At 42.7% G+C, this 14,154-nt stretch overlaps 1 protein-coding gene across 4 annotated transcripts in view; it reads right to left on the bottom strand.

The window, feature by feature from the left end:
- LYPD6B (LY6/PLAUR domain containing 6B) overlaps positions 1-14,154 on the bottom strand; it is a 172,801-nt gene that overhangs the window by 50,109 nt on the left and 108,538 nt on the right. For 2 of the 4 annotated variants that reach the window (XM_036995878.2, XM_073241413.1), the window contains exon 2: positions 614-688. The exons of 1 other annotated variant lie outside the window; for it this stretch is intronic. The gene's annotated coding sequence lies outside the window, so the exon portion shown is untranslated. Of the gene's footprint in view, positions 1-613; positions 689-1,773; positions 1,931-14,154 lie in introns of all 4 variants that reach the window. One more of the 4 variants, XM_017673548.3, reaches the window with a different exon arrangement.

Below are 14,154 nucleotides of genomic sequence, written 5' to 3'. Positions count from 1 at the left end.
AACAAAAGGACCAAATGAATAAGTAAAAAGCAGTCTCAGTAAAACAACTTTAGACACGCCCGCATTAATGCCTTCACCTCTTCTCTGTTGGGTAACACTTTCATACTATCGTGGATCCAGAAATATTTTCTAATCTCTAACATTTAAATGTCCTGTAATCACAAATGCTTAAACAAGTGCATACACTTACTAAGTAGAGTCACAATACATTTCACTTGATCCAGACACTTTTGAGCATCACTCCCCACCCCCCACATATTCCAACCCCCCCTCACTGGGAATGGCTACCCTGGAAGGTTCTCTTTTAATTGACCAAACTAGTGTACTATGTGGGAAGCAGAGAAGGCTTTGATCCCCTAGCCACTCCCTGGGCATGGCGACTCCCTCCTTAGGTTCACCAGAGATGTCATTTTAGCCAAAACTAGGTTTTCAAGTCCCAGGACTGCAGTGGGCTGTGAAGGGCTAGGATGGGGTAGAAAACCTGGCAAAATGCCCAAGAGATGGGCAAAGACAGAGTCCCAAGATGTTCAGAAGCCCATGTGGATCCCTGATTACCCAACCCAGGAGTCCCAAGGAAATGCAGAGGGTGGTCTGCAATCGCTTCAGTTCTTACCTTAAGAGGGAGAGCAAGGCTGTCAGGCTCCCCTCTCAGTGGTGAGGAGGTCTGCACCCCAACAAAGCAACCAGCCTACCAAACAGAAAAAGATGATGTAAGAGCTCCTGCTGCCGATGACTTACATTCCTCAACAACTAGAATGCTTCCTAACAAAAAGGGATGTTTGCAGACCTTCCAGACTAGAACAGCAACAATATAATCAATTGAACAATATCCAGTGCATGTAATCAAGTCAGGTGGGGCTGTTAAGGTTACAGAGAGAGTGAGAGAACATTTTATCAACACATACCTGGGCCCCTTCTAATTGGGAATGTTAATAATTGGTGGAATCATATACCTCATCAACATCTCTCCACAAAAATGGCTGTTTACCAACGAGTTGGCAGAACTCTGCATAATACTGACATACATCAGGGTATGTTGGCAGGTCAGAGCATTCACACATTCAACACATCCTCACACGATGAAGACTCTATGCCATTTAACTAACCCTGCTTTGGAAGACAGCCCTACTAGCTGATGAAATAATGACAACATGAGACCAGAACCTAGATGAGGAGGTGGGAGGGAATTGGAATATTTTTCTACATGCACTCAAAGAAGCAAATATAAAAGACAGCAATTATGCCCAGTTTTAAGGAAATTGTAGTACACAGTTGACCCTTCAACAACACAGGTTTGAACTGCACAGGTCCACTCTTAGATGTTTTTTTTCCTTCAACAAATATATTGGAAAAATTTTTGGAAATTCATGAAAAATTGAAAAAACATTTTCTTTTCTCTAATTTACTGTAAGAATATAGCATACAAATATACATATACATATATACAAAATATGTGTTAATCAAATGTTTATGCTATTGATAAGGCTTCTGGTCAACAGTAGGTTATTAGAAGCTAAGTTCTCTGGAAGCCAAAAGTTATATGCAGATTCTCAGCTGTTTAGGCAATGGTGGTGCCCCTAACCCCCTAAATTGTTCAAGGGCCATTGTCTTTGATGGTTAATCTTACATGTTTAATCAACTTGGCAGGGCTATGGTGCCCAATTGTTTGGTCAAACACCAGACTAGATATTGCTGTAGAAGTGTTTTATTTTTTTATTTTGTTTTAGATGTGTTTAACATTTAAATTAGCAGACTTTTAGAAAAACAAGTTACCCTTCATAATATGGATGGGCTTCATCCAATCAGCTGATGACTTTAAACAGCCTCTGGACTCAAGACTGTGACATCAACTCTTCCTTGGATTTCCAGCCTCCTGGCCTACCCTGAAGATTTTGGACTTCTCAGCCTCCATAATGATGTGAGTCAACTCCTTAAAAGAAATATATATATATATATATAAAACACACACACATACATACACATACACACAGTTGATCCTTCAACAATATGGGAGTTAAGAGCACGAACACTGTTATAGCTGAAAATTTGTATATAGGTTTTGACTTCCCTAAAACCTTTACTAATAGCCTATTATTAACCAGAGGCCTTACTGATAGCATAAACAGTTAACACATATTTTGTATATGACAGGTATTATAGGTACTGTATTCTTACAATAAAACTAGAAAAAAACTTTTTAAAATTGTTGCAAATCTCAAATTTTCTAACACATTATTGAAAACAATCTGTGGATTAAAAAAAAGTGAACCTCTGCAGTTCAAACTCATGTTGGTCAAGGGTCAACTGTAGACAGAGATAAGTGGAATATGCATAAGCAAAATCATATAGTACATATATACACACATACATCCTATTAGTCATGGTTCTCTGGAGAACCCTAACACACCATCTAATGTCAAAAGAGGATGAGTTAACTTATAAAATATGTATACTATTGTGAGTAAAATTGCAATATTTCCAGAATCTTTCGCCTAGCCTTAGTGCATCTCTATCAATAGGTGTTTCAAAGAGGTGGAGAGAGTAGTCCATCTCCATATCAGCAAGTAATTACAAGGGGAAGCAAGGGCATATCCAGACTGGAGAGGTTGGGTGGGGTTCCTTTCTGAAGTCGGGTAGTGAAAGACACATGGGCAAGCAGAAGTGGATGACTGCTTGTAAGCAATAAACATATTTTTCTCACTTTATTTCTCCCTTTGACTAATTTTGGCTTCAAAGGTATTTTGCCCCGGGCTGGGAAAATATTTCCCCCCCGGAGCTAAAACTATGTAAAGACAAGGTGAGATGAGCATGAACTATTAGTTCACTGAAATATATGTTGCAAAGTAATGAACTAGTATTTAATGTGGTTCATAAATCGGGTTCTGAGCACCCTACTGGCAGCCAGCAAAGAAAACAGCACAAGATAATCACATTGACTGTAAGATAAAATGCAATGTACATACTCCTCAATAGGTAAGAAATGTCTCCCAAGCTGTTAACCTTCCCTTCCCTGTGTAAATTCTTAAAGTGTCCTTTATCATTCACACCAAGGGGTTGGGAGGCAAAGTAAATTTACTGAAGGAGCCCAAGCACACAGCAATCTGATCATCTGGCGTGATTCAGGGATTAAAATGAGAATTTCTGGAAGAATGAATGGACTCCATATCCTTTGAAATATTTCCCAGAAGTACTATTATTTTTCCCAACAAAAAGCTGGATGGGAATTGGGTTACAACTGTCTGAGGCTGTGGTCTCCGGCAACAGTCTGGAGTAAAGGCTTTCTCGATTGCTGATTAAAGGCTGACCCATAGAAAAACTGCCCTCAGAGGTTTATAAGCTCAGGTAATAAATGTCTAAAAAAACATAAGGTTTAATTTTTAAGTTTTTGCATTTGTAGAAGTCTTGTGTAACCTTTCTGCATTGGAATCAATTCTTGAAAACATCTTATATCACGGTAAAATATACATAATACAAAAATTTACCATTTTAACCACTTTTAAGTGTACAAATCAGTGGCATTACTTACATTCACAATGTTATGCAACCATCACCACTATCCATTTCCAGAACCTTTTCATCATCCCAAACAGACTCCCTGTACCCATTAAAAAGCAGGTCCCATTGCCCAATTTTTTTAGCTCCTGGTAACCATTATTTTACTTTCTGTCCCTCTGAGTTTGCCTATTCAAGGCACTTCATATTAAGTGGAATAGTATAACATTTGTCCTTTGGTGTCTCTATTTTACTTGGCTGAGTATTTTCAAAGCTTATGCATGTGGTACCATGTATCAGAATTACATTCCTTTTTATAGCTGGATAATATTCCATTACAAGTATATACCATGTTTTGTCCATCACGGAATCAATTTTTTACATAACTAATTCAATCATTGAATACAATGTAAAAAGCTTGATTTTTTAAATTATTAACTTTATTCTAAGAACGGTATATATGAGGCAAAGAGCTACTCCACATGGAACCAATTAATGGTATAAATTCTAGTTTTGGAATCAATAGCAGCAGGAAGAAAACAAAAGTCCTTTAAATAGTTTTCTTCCCTAAGGGTTAGGTAACGTTCTCCACCAATCTTAGCTAATATTCTTCATGTTTAAAGCTGAAGTGAGATCGGAATATCCCCACTATGTGGCCACTGTACACTGTCACTTGTAACTTTTCCTATCATTGCCTCCTAAAGCTTATATAACGTGTCATTCTGGACCCCCCACCCAGTGATAATGAGCTTGTCTCAAAAGAGCTGATGTCAAGAAGTCAGAGAAACTGCAGGACTAAAAGCCCTGCTCTCAGTCCCTGTCGACAAAATACCCTGACGAAATTAATGGGAAAAGCACATGTTCCCCTAACCTGCCTGCTACCTATAAGCTCTTCATTTCTAGGGCACATAAATAAGGTATCCAGTCTTCTGTGGGGAAACACAGGCCCTAAGAAGAACACAGCTCCTTCCAAGCAAGATGATAAAATAGTTGAAAGAGAAAGTGAGAAGCTGCATTCCACTCCAGTGCTCACTTCCTGGATATATAAAAGAGCAAATGGCATATGAAGTGGGGGATGCCACCATACACCTGAATTCACAAAAGTGGCCCAGAGTTAATCATCAAAAGATGTCCGCAGGAAGCTGATGAAAAACACCCACTTTTGCACACCGGCAAGGCAACTGGTAGCAAAATGGAGAGCCACAGACCATTCAGGCCACTTTGTTCAGTGTAAACTTCCCAGCTGGGAGGATCTGCAGTCATTCCAGATGGTTAGTGATTGGCTGCACTAAAGTTCATCCACTGCTTTTAAGTTCAGTTAGCTAGGAACATGTCATTCAAACCAGAAAAGCTGTTTTAGAAAATTACAGAGAATTTACCATCAACAAGGCCTTCCTGTATACTTTTTAAGACTGACTTTGAGAGTGAGAACTTTTTTTAGATAAAAATAAAATGAACACTGCTAACATTGTTCTTTTAGTGTGTAAGTAAAGAATCCACACTGCTTCTGAAACAAGAGACATTGACCATAGGTTGTAGGAGCCAGGCCCCAACAGGCTGAGGCTCGGGTGCTAATGCAAAGGATCAGGAAACCCCAGAATAAGAAGGCACTTGGTTCTCTTCTCAAGTGATTACCTAACCCCTCTTTCTCAAGACATCAGTAATAAACATGCTGAAAGTGAATGAGGAGCTCAACTTGCATTCTAAAATTTTATCTGTGACAATCATTCCGACCTTCCAAATTGTATTAAGTTCATTCAAGCCCTCCTAAGGTGCACACACTGCCTCAAAAACAATTCCAAGCACCTGGATCCATTCTCAGAGAACTCCAATGAGGAAGTCAGGGTCCATCAGTAGCTATAACATTCAACTTGAATTTGGTAGAGTGCCAATTTCCTTCTGTTATGAGCTGAATTGTGTTGGCCTCTTCCCAAAATTCCTATGTTGAAGTCCTAACCTCCAGTATCTCAGAATGCAAGGGTATTGAGAGAAAGGGTCTTTAAAGAGGTGACCAAATTAAAATGAGGTCCTTAGGGTGGACCCTCATCCAATATGGCTGCTGCCCTTACAAGAGGGAACTGACACACAGACATGTACACAGGAAGACCATGTGCAGCCTCGGAGAAGACAGCCAGTGGCAAGCCACAGGAGGCCTCAGAACAAACTAACCCTGCCCACACCTTGAGCTCACACTTCCAGCCTCCCGAACTGTGAGAAAAGAAATTTCTCTTGTCTGAACTACCTAGTCTGTGGTATTTGTTAGATCAGCCCTAGCTAATTAATTCCCCTTCCCTTTTACTTTCTCCTCTGAATGCCGGGATTCCTGGGGAGGAGTCTGTAAAGGCCGCGGGGACACTGTTTCCTACCCATCTCAAGGGCCTCACTGCTCCTCATTATCCCCAACCAGGGGAATTCAAATCCAAAGAAAGGGACAAGGAACACCTCACCAACACCGTGGAGACCCCTGCTCCAAAACAGCAGACCCCTGCCTGTCCAATCCCTGACTTCTACATTAATAGGAACTTTCGCTGCCTTCCCCAAATGCTCTCTGCTAACTAGAAGTTGCCCTGCAAACAGCACCTTTGGGATACTGTTCCCAGAAATTGTGTCCTTATTTCTCTTCCAAAAAAGAAAAGGAAGAATTGGGGGCCCAAGCGCTCAGCACTTGACAGAAACAGTACAGAGCAAGAGGACTCCCCATTGCCTCAAGGCCTGATTCTCCAGTAAGTGGAGTTTGTGGACAGGAGCAGATGGACGTCCTTCGTCAGTGGTGGGAGCCACCAGCACCGAGGCTTGATTTCCACATTCTCCATAAATAATGTTTGGCCTAGGGCGTAGGTGGTCACTGGTCTGGCTCTGGATGCTATGGCCTAAAGGAGACTGTGCTGGATTCAGAGGAGGACCAAAAGAAGATGTGTCCTTGGAGGTAAGTCACAAATGACAATAGAAACACAAGTGACCACCTGGCCTGTCCAAGTGTCCCAGCTCTGTCATCTCCTCAAGCTCTTCAGTCTTGCTCAGAGCCCCCACCAGAGCCAACACCAGCTCAGTACAGCTTTTCTTAGAAATATTGAGAAACAAATGTGAAACCTCCTATTATTAGAAGTACTGCCCTCAAGAACCCCTGGGGTCAGGAAACAAGACCCCTACCCTGGGTCCTTCCTAAGCAGCAGGGATGCACTGGGGTTCCCGTCCAGGGCACATTCCAGCAGCAGGGTTCCCTGACTCTCAAGCTAACACTCATGCCTGCGATGTTCCAGCCTGTGGAAGTAAAAGGAGAAGAGACTGATGCAATTAGTCAGGCGAACAGGAACTTGTCAAACCATTTAGATAAGACAGCACTTGAATTTACTCAGTCCCCATTACCAGAGGGTGATTGTGCTTCTACCCCCTGCTGAATCTGTGGTGCCCAGCATTTTCCTAGCAAGGAAGAAAAGAAAGGCTTTCTCAGCCTACAAATTCCAGGGCTCTGCTGTTAAATCAGCAGACATCCTGCTTCAAGCCAAGGATAATTTAACCTTCATGGAATCAAGGGACACACCCTGTAGAGTGACTTTGTCACAGAATCTGAAACTCAGTGATGAATTCTGAAAAAAATTCAAGTATTCAATTAATAAAGCCAACTAAGTTTCCTTATCCAGTTCAACTGGTTATATATTAGCCTTCCTAATGGTTTTGTTTTGATTCATGAGTTGGGAGCATCTCAAACAACCCATATGGAATTTTATTCTTCTATCCCTTTCCTTGCCTAGCAAAATGTTGGACACAAAAGAGAAACTCAGTAAAGATTCAGTCGAGTTTTGCTTTTGAAAGACTTTTCCCTGTAAAGAGCAAATCCACCTGCCTCATTTAATCAACACCACCCCTCCTCCCTGTGCCCAAACCCCTCACTAAACTAACAGCAACAGGATCTTGACAATGAACGCCCCTTGTGAACCCAGCGGACCACACAAAATGACAAAGTTACAGATGCAGCTTCAAGGTAGGTAAATTCATGTCCTCTGTTTTAAAATCTGAGCATATCTGTATGTTTCCTAGGATTGCTATACCAAATTATCACAAACGTAGTGACTTAAGACAATGGATTTTTCTCCTCCCACAATTCTGAAGGCCAGAAGTCTGAAATCAAGGTGTCAGTAGAGCTGACGCCTTGTGGAGGTCTGAGAGGGACTCTATACCATCCTGTCTCCTCCTAGTTTCTGGTTGTTGCTGGTAATCCTTGTCCTTCCTTGGTTTAGAGCTGCATAACTAATCTCTGCCTTGTCTTCACCTGCCCTTCCCCCAGTGTCTCCATCAAATTTTCCTCTCCTTTCTTTTTTAAGGACACCAACACTGGATCTAGGGTGCACCCTAAATCCAAGATGGATTCATCCTAAGATCCTGAAATTAATTCCATCTGCAAAAACCCTATTTTCAAGTAAGGTTACTTTCATAGGTACTGGGGATTAGGACTGACAAATCAAAAACCCTATAGAGACTAAGATCTCTGAAGTAACAGGGTTTATTGAGCCTTTACAGGTGCTAGTCAGACAGGGACTGAGTCCTGGAGTGGAAGTTTCTGCTTCACCAGCAGCAAGGCCAGTTCACAGAAAGAACCTGCCCACAGACTCAAGAGACAGGGCACATCCAGGAGGGGTCTCAAGGGAAGAAAGTTATTTAAACTCACTTTGGGTACAGATAAGGAAGGCGGGCTAATGCAAAGGGGGAAAGTGCTGGGGTAGGTGGTGAGTCCCTAGAGAAGGCTTGGGGATTGGTTGTTGATGATGGTGAGCCAGCTTCCTTAATGGCTATACCACATGTTGCTGCTTTAAACAGGGCCCTATCATGACACAACCTTGTCCACAAACTCAGTGCCATCTAGCCAAATGGAGCCCAATCTCTGCGTAGCCCAGCATCCAGGTCCACTACAATTGACTCCCAAACCTTCTCCCAGGCTTATTTTCCACTGCTCCCCTCCATTTCATCCCGGCACTGGTCAAAGTAAATTATTAACTGTTCTTAAATAGACCCTCAAAGGCCTCCAAGATTTTGAGGTCCCTCTGCCTGGGATTTTTTCATTAATTCAACAAGCTTCTATTGACCTATATCTCCTTGTCAATATCTCACACAGAACAGCCTAGCTCAAAAAACAACTTGCCCATACGTCTTTGTCCAGTTTCATCAACCACACTGGATTTCCTTTTAACATTTAACAGCCTACCAGGCAAGTTAGACATTTTTGTTCTGTCCACCTTTTAGAGACATGAGCACTTGGCTTGAACCTCATGACAGAGTCTGGATGGGATTCTGCTCTACTCACGTACATCTCCCCAGCAATCTAGCACAGGGCCTTGCACATGTATCACACGTGCTCAGAAACAGCTGGTCAATGAAAGACACGTTGGGTAAGTTAATAATACAGTCCTTGCCTTCAAGCAGCTTATATTTGGGGATGGGAGGATAGGGTAAGCACAAGGGGGAATAACAATGACCCACATCATAATATTCTACCATAAGAGAAGTATAGGGATGCACAGAAAAGGAAGCTTATGAAAGGGGTGAAAATTTCCAAGAGGCAGAACTTAACATCTTGAAGGAGAAACATTTTAGTGAGCAAAAGGTGGGGAGTCAAGGAAGACCATTCAATACAGAAGAAACAGCATCTGCAAAAGACAGAGCCAAGCGAAAGCAAACAGCAGTTTCGAGGTTCCGTGAAGAGCAGTTTTCTGGCCCATGACGGAGTAAATGCTGAGTAATGCAAGGCAAGGCTAAAAAGGTAGGCCAGCACTGCGAATGCCAGGCCAAGGACCCTGTGGGAGACGGGGTGGTGGAAGGCTTTCAGACAGGTGTGACTGATCACATCTGCATTGTCAGATGATCACTTATACGGTATCGCACAACCTAAACCTTCACACACATCCAAATCTTGCCAATTTCAATTAACATAATAGAAAATTACAAATGACAATATAACAATTCTCCATTCCTAATAGTCATGTTGATGTTCTGCTGTTTTAGCTTTAGAATTTTTAAGAGATATAAACCATACCTATCCTTGAGCTCTTCTTTAGTTCCCCAGATATAAACACCTCCCTTCAGTGACTATCTGTCTAGTCCGTGTCTATCCAGAGAAAGAAATCTATAGATATGTCTACAGGTCTATACAAACTATATAGCATTGCTTTGTGTTATAATTATATAAATGGTATATTTAGTAAATACTGTTCTAAATTTGCTTAACTCTTTGTGAAGCATCTTTAAAAATTCTGATTCCTACATCCCACCCAGATCTAAGTGGAGGTGTCCAGAAAGATGCAGTTTTTAAAAATCCCAGCTCACTGATGTCACTAGATCTGTATTTGGGCATCACTGGTATAGAGGATGAACTGGAGAGAAGGTAAAGGGAAGTAAGGAGAGCCCCAAGAATATTTTGCGAGAGGTGATAGGGTCCTAAGCAAGGCTGATGATAATGGGAAAGACGGGACAGATTCTGAGGCTTGTTGAGGATAAAAGCAACAGGACTTTGTAACTAATTAGATACTGGGGGGACAAAAAGTAGTAGCTAAGAAATGGCCCCAAGGATTTTAACTTGAATGAATTGGAGGACAGTGACACCATTAGCAAAAATGGAAAGCACAGGAGGACGAACAAGCTGTGGGAGTTAAACTGATTTGGTTTTAGATGTGAATCTGAGGTTTCAGCAGGAACCTTGTGTTAAGTATCTACAGCAGGCATTTATACATGCTGGACTAGATGGAGGGAGGTCCGGCTCCCCAGGCATATGCAGATCCAGGATTCCCTCCTTGAAGGGAATGGGTGCGACAGGGAAATGGATCCATCTGTTTGAGAAGAGTGAAGAGAGACTTGGGCAGGGCTTTGGAGGGGTGCGTGAATTTCGGGGAGAGCAGGTGAAGAAGAGCAAGCTGACCAGATGAAGGCTTGCTGGGATCAGGAAGCCGTTGGAGGGATCAAGGTGAGTCCACAGTGACCTTTCAAAGAGTAGCAGCAATCATAGGGGGAGGGGCCAGATTGTGACCTGGATTGAGAAATAACCAGAAGCAGTAACATTAAGCTAATCTTTAGTGTTGAAAAGAGGTCAAAAAGAATGGTTGAGTGGCAGTTTAGGGTTTAGCAGAGGAAATCTGGGTATGTAGAATATGTGAAAGGAACCAGTGATAGGGTAACTGTGAAAAGAAGAGAAAATACCCATAATATAGGTCCTGAAGAAGTAAGAGGGAACTGGATGAGGGAACAGGAAGATGTCTTGTTAAAAATGGCACACCAATCATAGACATTTCTGTCCTTCCCTTCCTGAATCCCCACTGAAAGGATCATTGGTTTAAACTATTAAATTTTTCTTAACTAAAATAAAGAGAATTAGAGAGACCTAACTGCAGTGGAGAGATTTTGGAAAACAGTGGAAAGACAAATGGTAATTAATATTAGCTTATGATACTCTTTGCCCTGCTAGCAGCTTGCAGAGTAAGATACCAACAAGAAGCAAACTAACTTTAGTTGAAAACAGATTACTTAAAAGCAGACAGAGCAATTTAGACCTCTCCTGCCCACCACAGCAAGGCATCTAACCCTACAGAAGACGAGGACTTCATCACTGGGAGAACTTTAACAGGAAGAGTCTCTGGATTCAGAGGCATCAGGCACTGTGGGGCAGTGGAATCAAGTGTAGCACTGAAAACAAGGGCATGAGTGATAATCTGCATGCTGAACCAGTAACGTAACAGCTTCTAGCCATACAATCACGCACCTTATCCCTCCTCAGGGCCCCTTCACACCCTCCTCACTCCCTTGGGAGACTGGGAAATTCTCTGAAAAAGCTAAGTGCTCCAGAGAAACACCTATATACTCACCATCCATCACTAACAGGAAAGCTCCACCCATTCACACTGAACTGACAGCCAAGGATCACCAGACATTCGAGGAAAGGCTCTCAGGTGAAGAAGTGGAGCCCAAACCAAACAGATAAATAAGAAACTCAGAGACAATAAGGAAGATGAAAATTTGATAGCAATCTAGAGGCTACAATGGCCCAGAGAGATTGTTTGGAAAAAATGGAAAAACTCACATAAAAATCTGTGTTTCTAACTTGTGTTGAAAAAGCAAAAGATCACAGGCAATTCCAGACCTGTATGGTGACCCCATGTGTATGGAGCTGAGAGCAAGAGAAAGAAAGACCTGGGCCAAGAGTGTGGGAGCCTCGGCATGCTTCTGAGGAGAGGTTCAGAGGCATCAGTGGTTCTCGGAAGGGTGCACGACCCAAAGGGCGGGTAAGAGCCTTGCATGACCCCCTCTATCTTTCCCCACTTTGTATCACCCTCTTGAGTGTTTTGCCCTCCACTGTAGTTTGGCCAAAATGTGAATTTCACTCCCTTAACCTCTTCTCAGTCACTCCTTCCAGCCCTTAATCATTTTTACGACTTTTCTAAATTTCTCCAACTTGTCCAAATCCAACTGTGAATTCCCACATTTCTTTTCCCAGGGAAGATGTAACACAGTTTAGAATTAAGAATTAGAAGCAAGAGTGTGCTTACAAGCTTTGACAAGGGGTATCTAAGATTTGACTTGTTAAATCGGCTTCTCACACACAGCTGCCCAGTTCAGAAAGGAAAATGTAGAGTGTGGGTAAAATTGTAATATTTCCAGAATATCTCGCCTGCCTTTAGTACATCTGCTTATCAACAGGTGCTCAAGGGTGGAGAGAAGTACATCTCCATATCAATGGATAATTACCTGGGCAATGGAGAGCTTATCTGTACCTGAGAGGTGAGGGGAGGGCTGGTTTTGCTGCTGCTGGAGCAGGAGAGAGAGATGGGCTGGACTGCAGTTTGTAAGCAATAAAGGGGTTTTAAACTTTATTTCTCCTTTCGACTGATTTCAGTTTTTAGAGGTATTTTGCCCTGGGATTTCCTTTCCCCGGACTTAGAAGAGCATTTCAGGGAATGCCAAGGAATGGACCCTTGCAGATAGATAGTCCCCTATTATTTCTTGTGCATTGAAATGAAATAGATAAATGAGTCAGGAGAGGACTGCCCTTGTAGCCATCTTGAACTATCCTGAAAAGAAGAATCAAACTACCCACAGATCAGAACCTATGACTACTACCATCTATGACTTGATTAGAAACACACACACACACACACACACACACACACACACTTGCATAAATTTGTAATCAGCCAAGCCTGCTCTATCCAGTCCCAAGGCTTCTTGCAGTCACACTAAAGCATCAGACAGTTTGCTCTGACTGGAGTTAATCACAATACATAAATGAATTCCTGCCAAACAAGAATTAATTAATTCCTTTCAAAGCTTTTCAAGAGACAAAAAAGGCTGCCCTTCAGAGATATCTTCTCTGGGGTTAATAAGCAGGATTATTCGGTGTACCACAAACCAAAGATAACTTGGTAGATGGATTGATAAAAGTTTTTTCTCAAATTGCTTCACCATGGGGTTTCTGCTTTGTTTTGTGTTTTGTTTTGAATGTGCAGAGTTTTGGGCCACACACTATCCCCAAAGCTCCTGGACCCACAGTGGGTGATGGGACCTTGGGCACAGAGAGCTCAAAGAAAATCTGAGTCAGTGCTCTGGGGGAACCCCCGAGAACCTGGAGTTGTGTGCCCGCCTGCGTAGAGCGCTGGCCAAGGACTGGGAGGCAGGAGCCTTTCACTGGGCCCTCACCCAGCACTGCCACAGGTAGGCTGGGACCTCAGGAGGACATCTGCATTCTAGATTCATTTCTAGAGCACTCATGTCAGGAGCCCTCAAGTTTCTTGTCCTATCTGACAATACTGTGAGGAAATCTGAAGAGATAATAGTCTAAAAAAAAAAAAAAAAAGCCCTGCAGCATTTGAAAAATGTTCCCAGGGACAGCAGGTTAAGTATGAGGGTCTCCCATGGCTACAAGCCCAAAGGTCTCTCATGCCTATAGTTTACTTCACGGCTTTTCCTGAGTTGCTTTTCCTTCACATAGCCCTGGGGTTGTTAATATTTGGGATTTCCCAGGAATGGCTCTAAAAGCCACAATTCTGGCATGACAGTCTGAAGTGGAGAGGGTCCTTCAATATCCACGGGTCTTCATGCCTGGACCTTCTAAATTATCCCTAGCATGACTGTAACACTTCTCTATAACACATTATTTCCTCCAAAACTGTTCCATTGCTCCTCAGAGAAAGGTGGAACTCCTGTCACACAGCCTGGCCTCCTGTACCCGCCCACTCCTGATCGTTCTCACTCAGGCTGCATCTGCTCCAGCCACATTGGCCTTCTCGCTGATGTTTGTGTTTGCCACGCTCCGTCCTCCCACAGCGCCTTTAGATACGGTGTCTTGCATCTCTTCCTCTTCCCTTAACTCTTGCCCAACCCCCCTTCTATTTCAGCTCAGGAGCCACTTGGCCTGGAAAGCCTTTTCCAACCTCTCTCACTGTGTTTACCTCCCTCTCATAAAGGCTCTCAGAAGAATCTACTTCTCATTCCCAAGGAGCTCTTAGCAGTTACAGTTCTACATTTGCTAGTATGATTAATGTCTGTCTCCCTCGCTGAATTTTAAGCTCTGTGAGAGAGAGACCACATCTGTTTTTGGGCACCACTGTATCGCCACTGGCACAGACTACAGGCTGGTGGCCATGCAGAAGGAAGGATGCATACACACTCTCAGAAGGACTGTCT

The sequence above is a fragment of the Manis javanica genome, chromosome 7 (assembly GCF_040802235.1).
Source record: "Manis javanica isolate MJ-LG chromosome 7, MJ_LKY, whole genome shotgun sequence".
NCBI classification, from domain to species: domain Eukaryota; kingdom Metazoa; phylum Chordata; class Mammalia; order Pholidota; family Manidae; genus Manis; species Manis javanica.
Note: the sequence above shows the minus strand (reverse complement) of the source record. Positions and strands in the feature narration are given on the sequence as shown.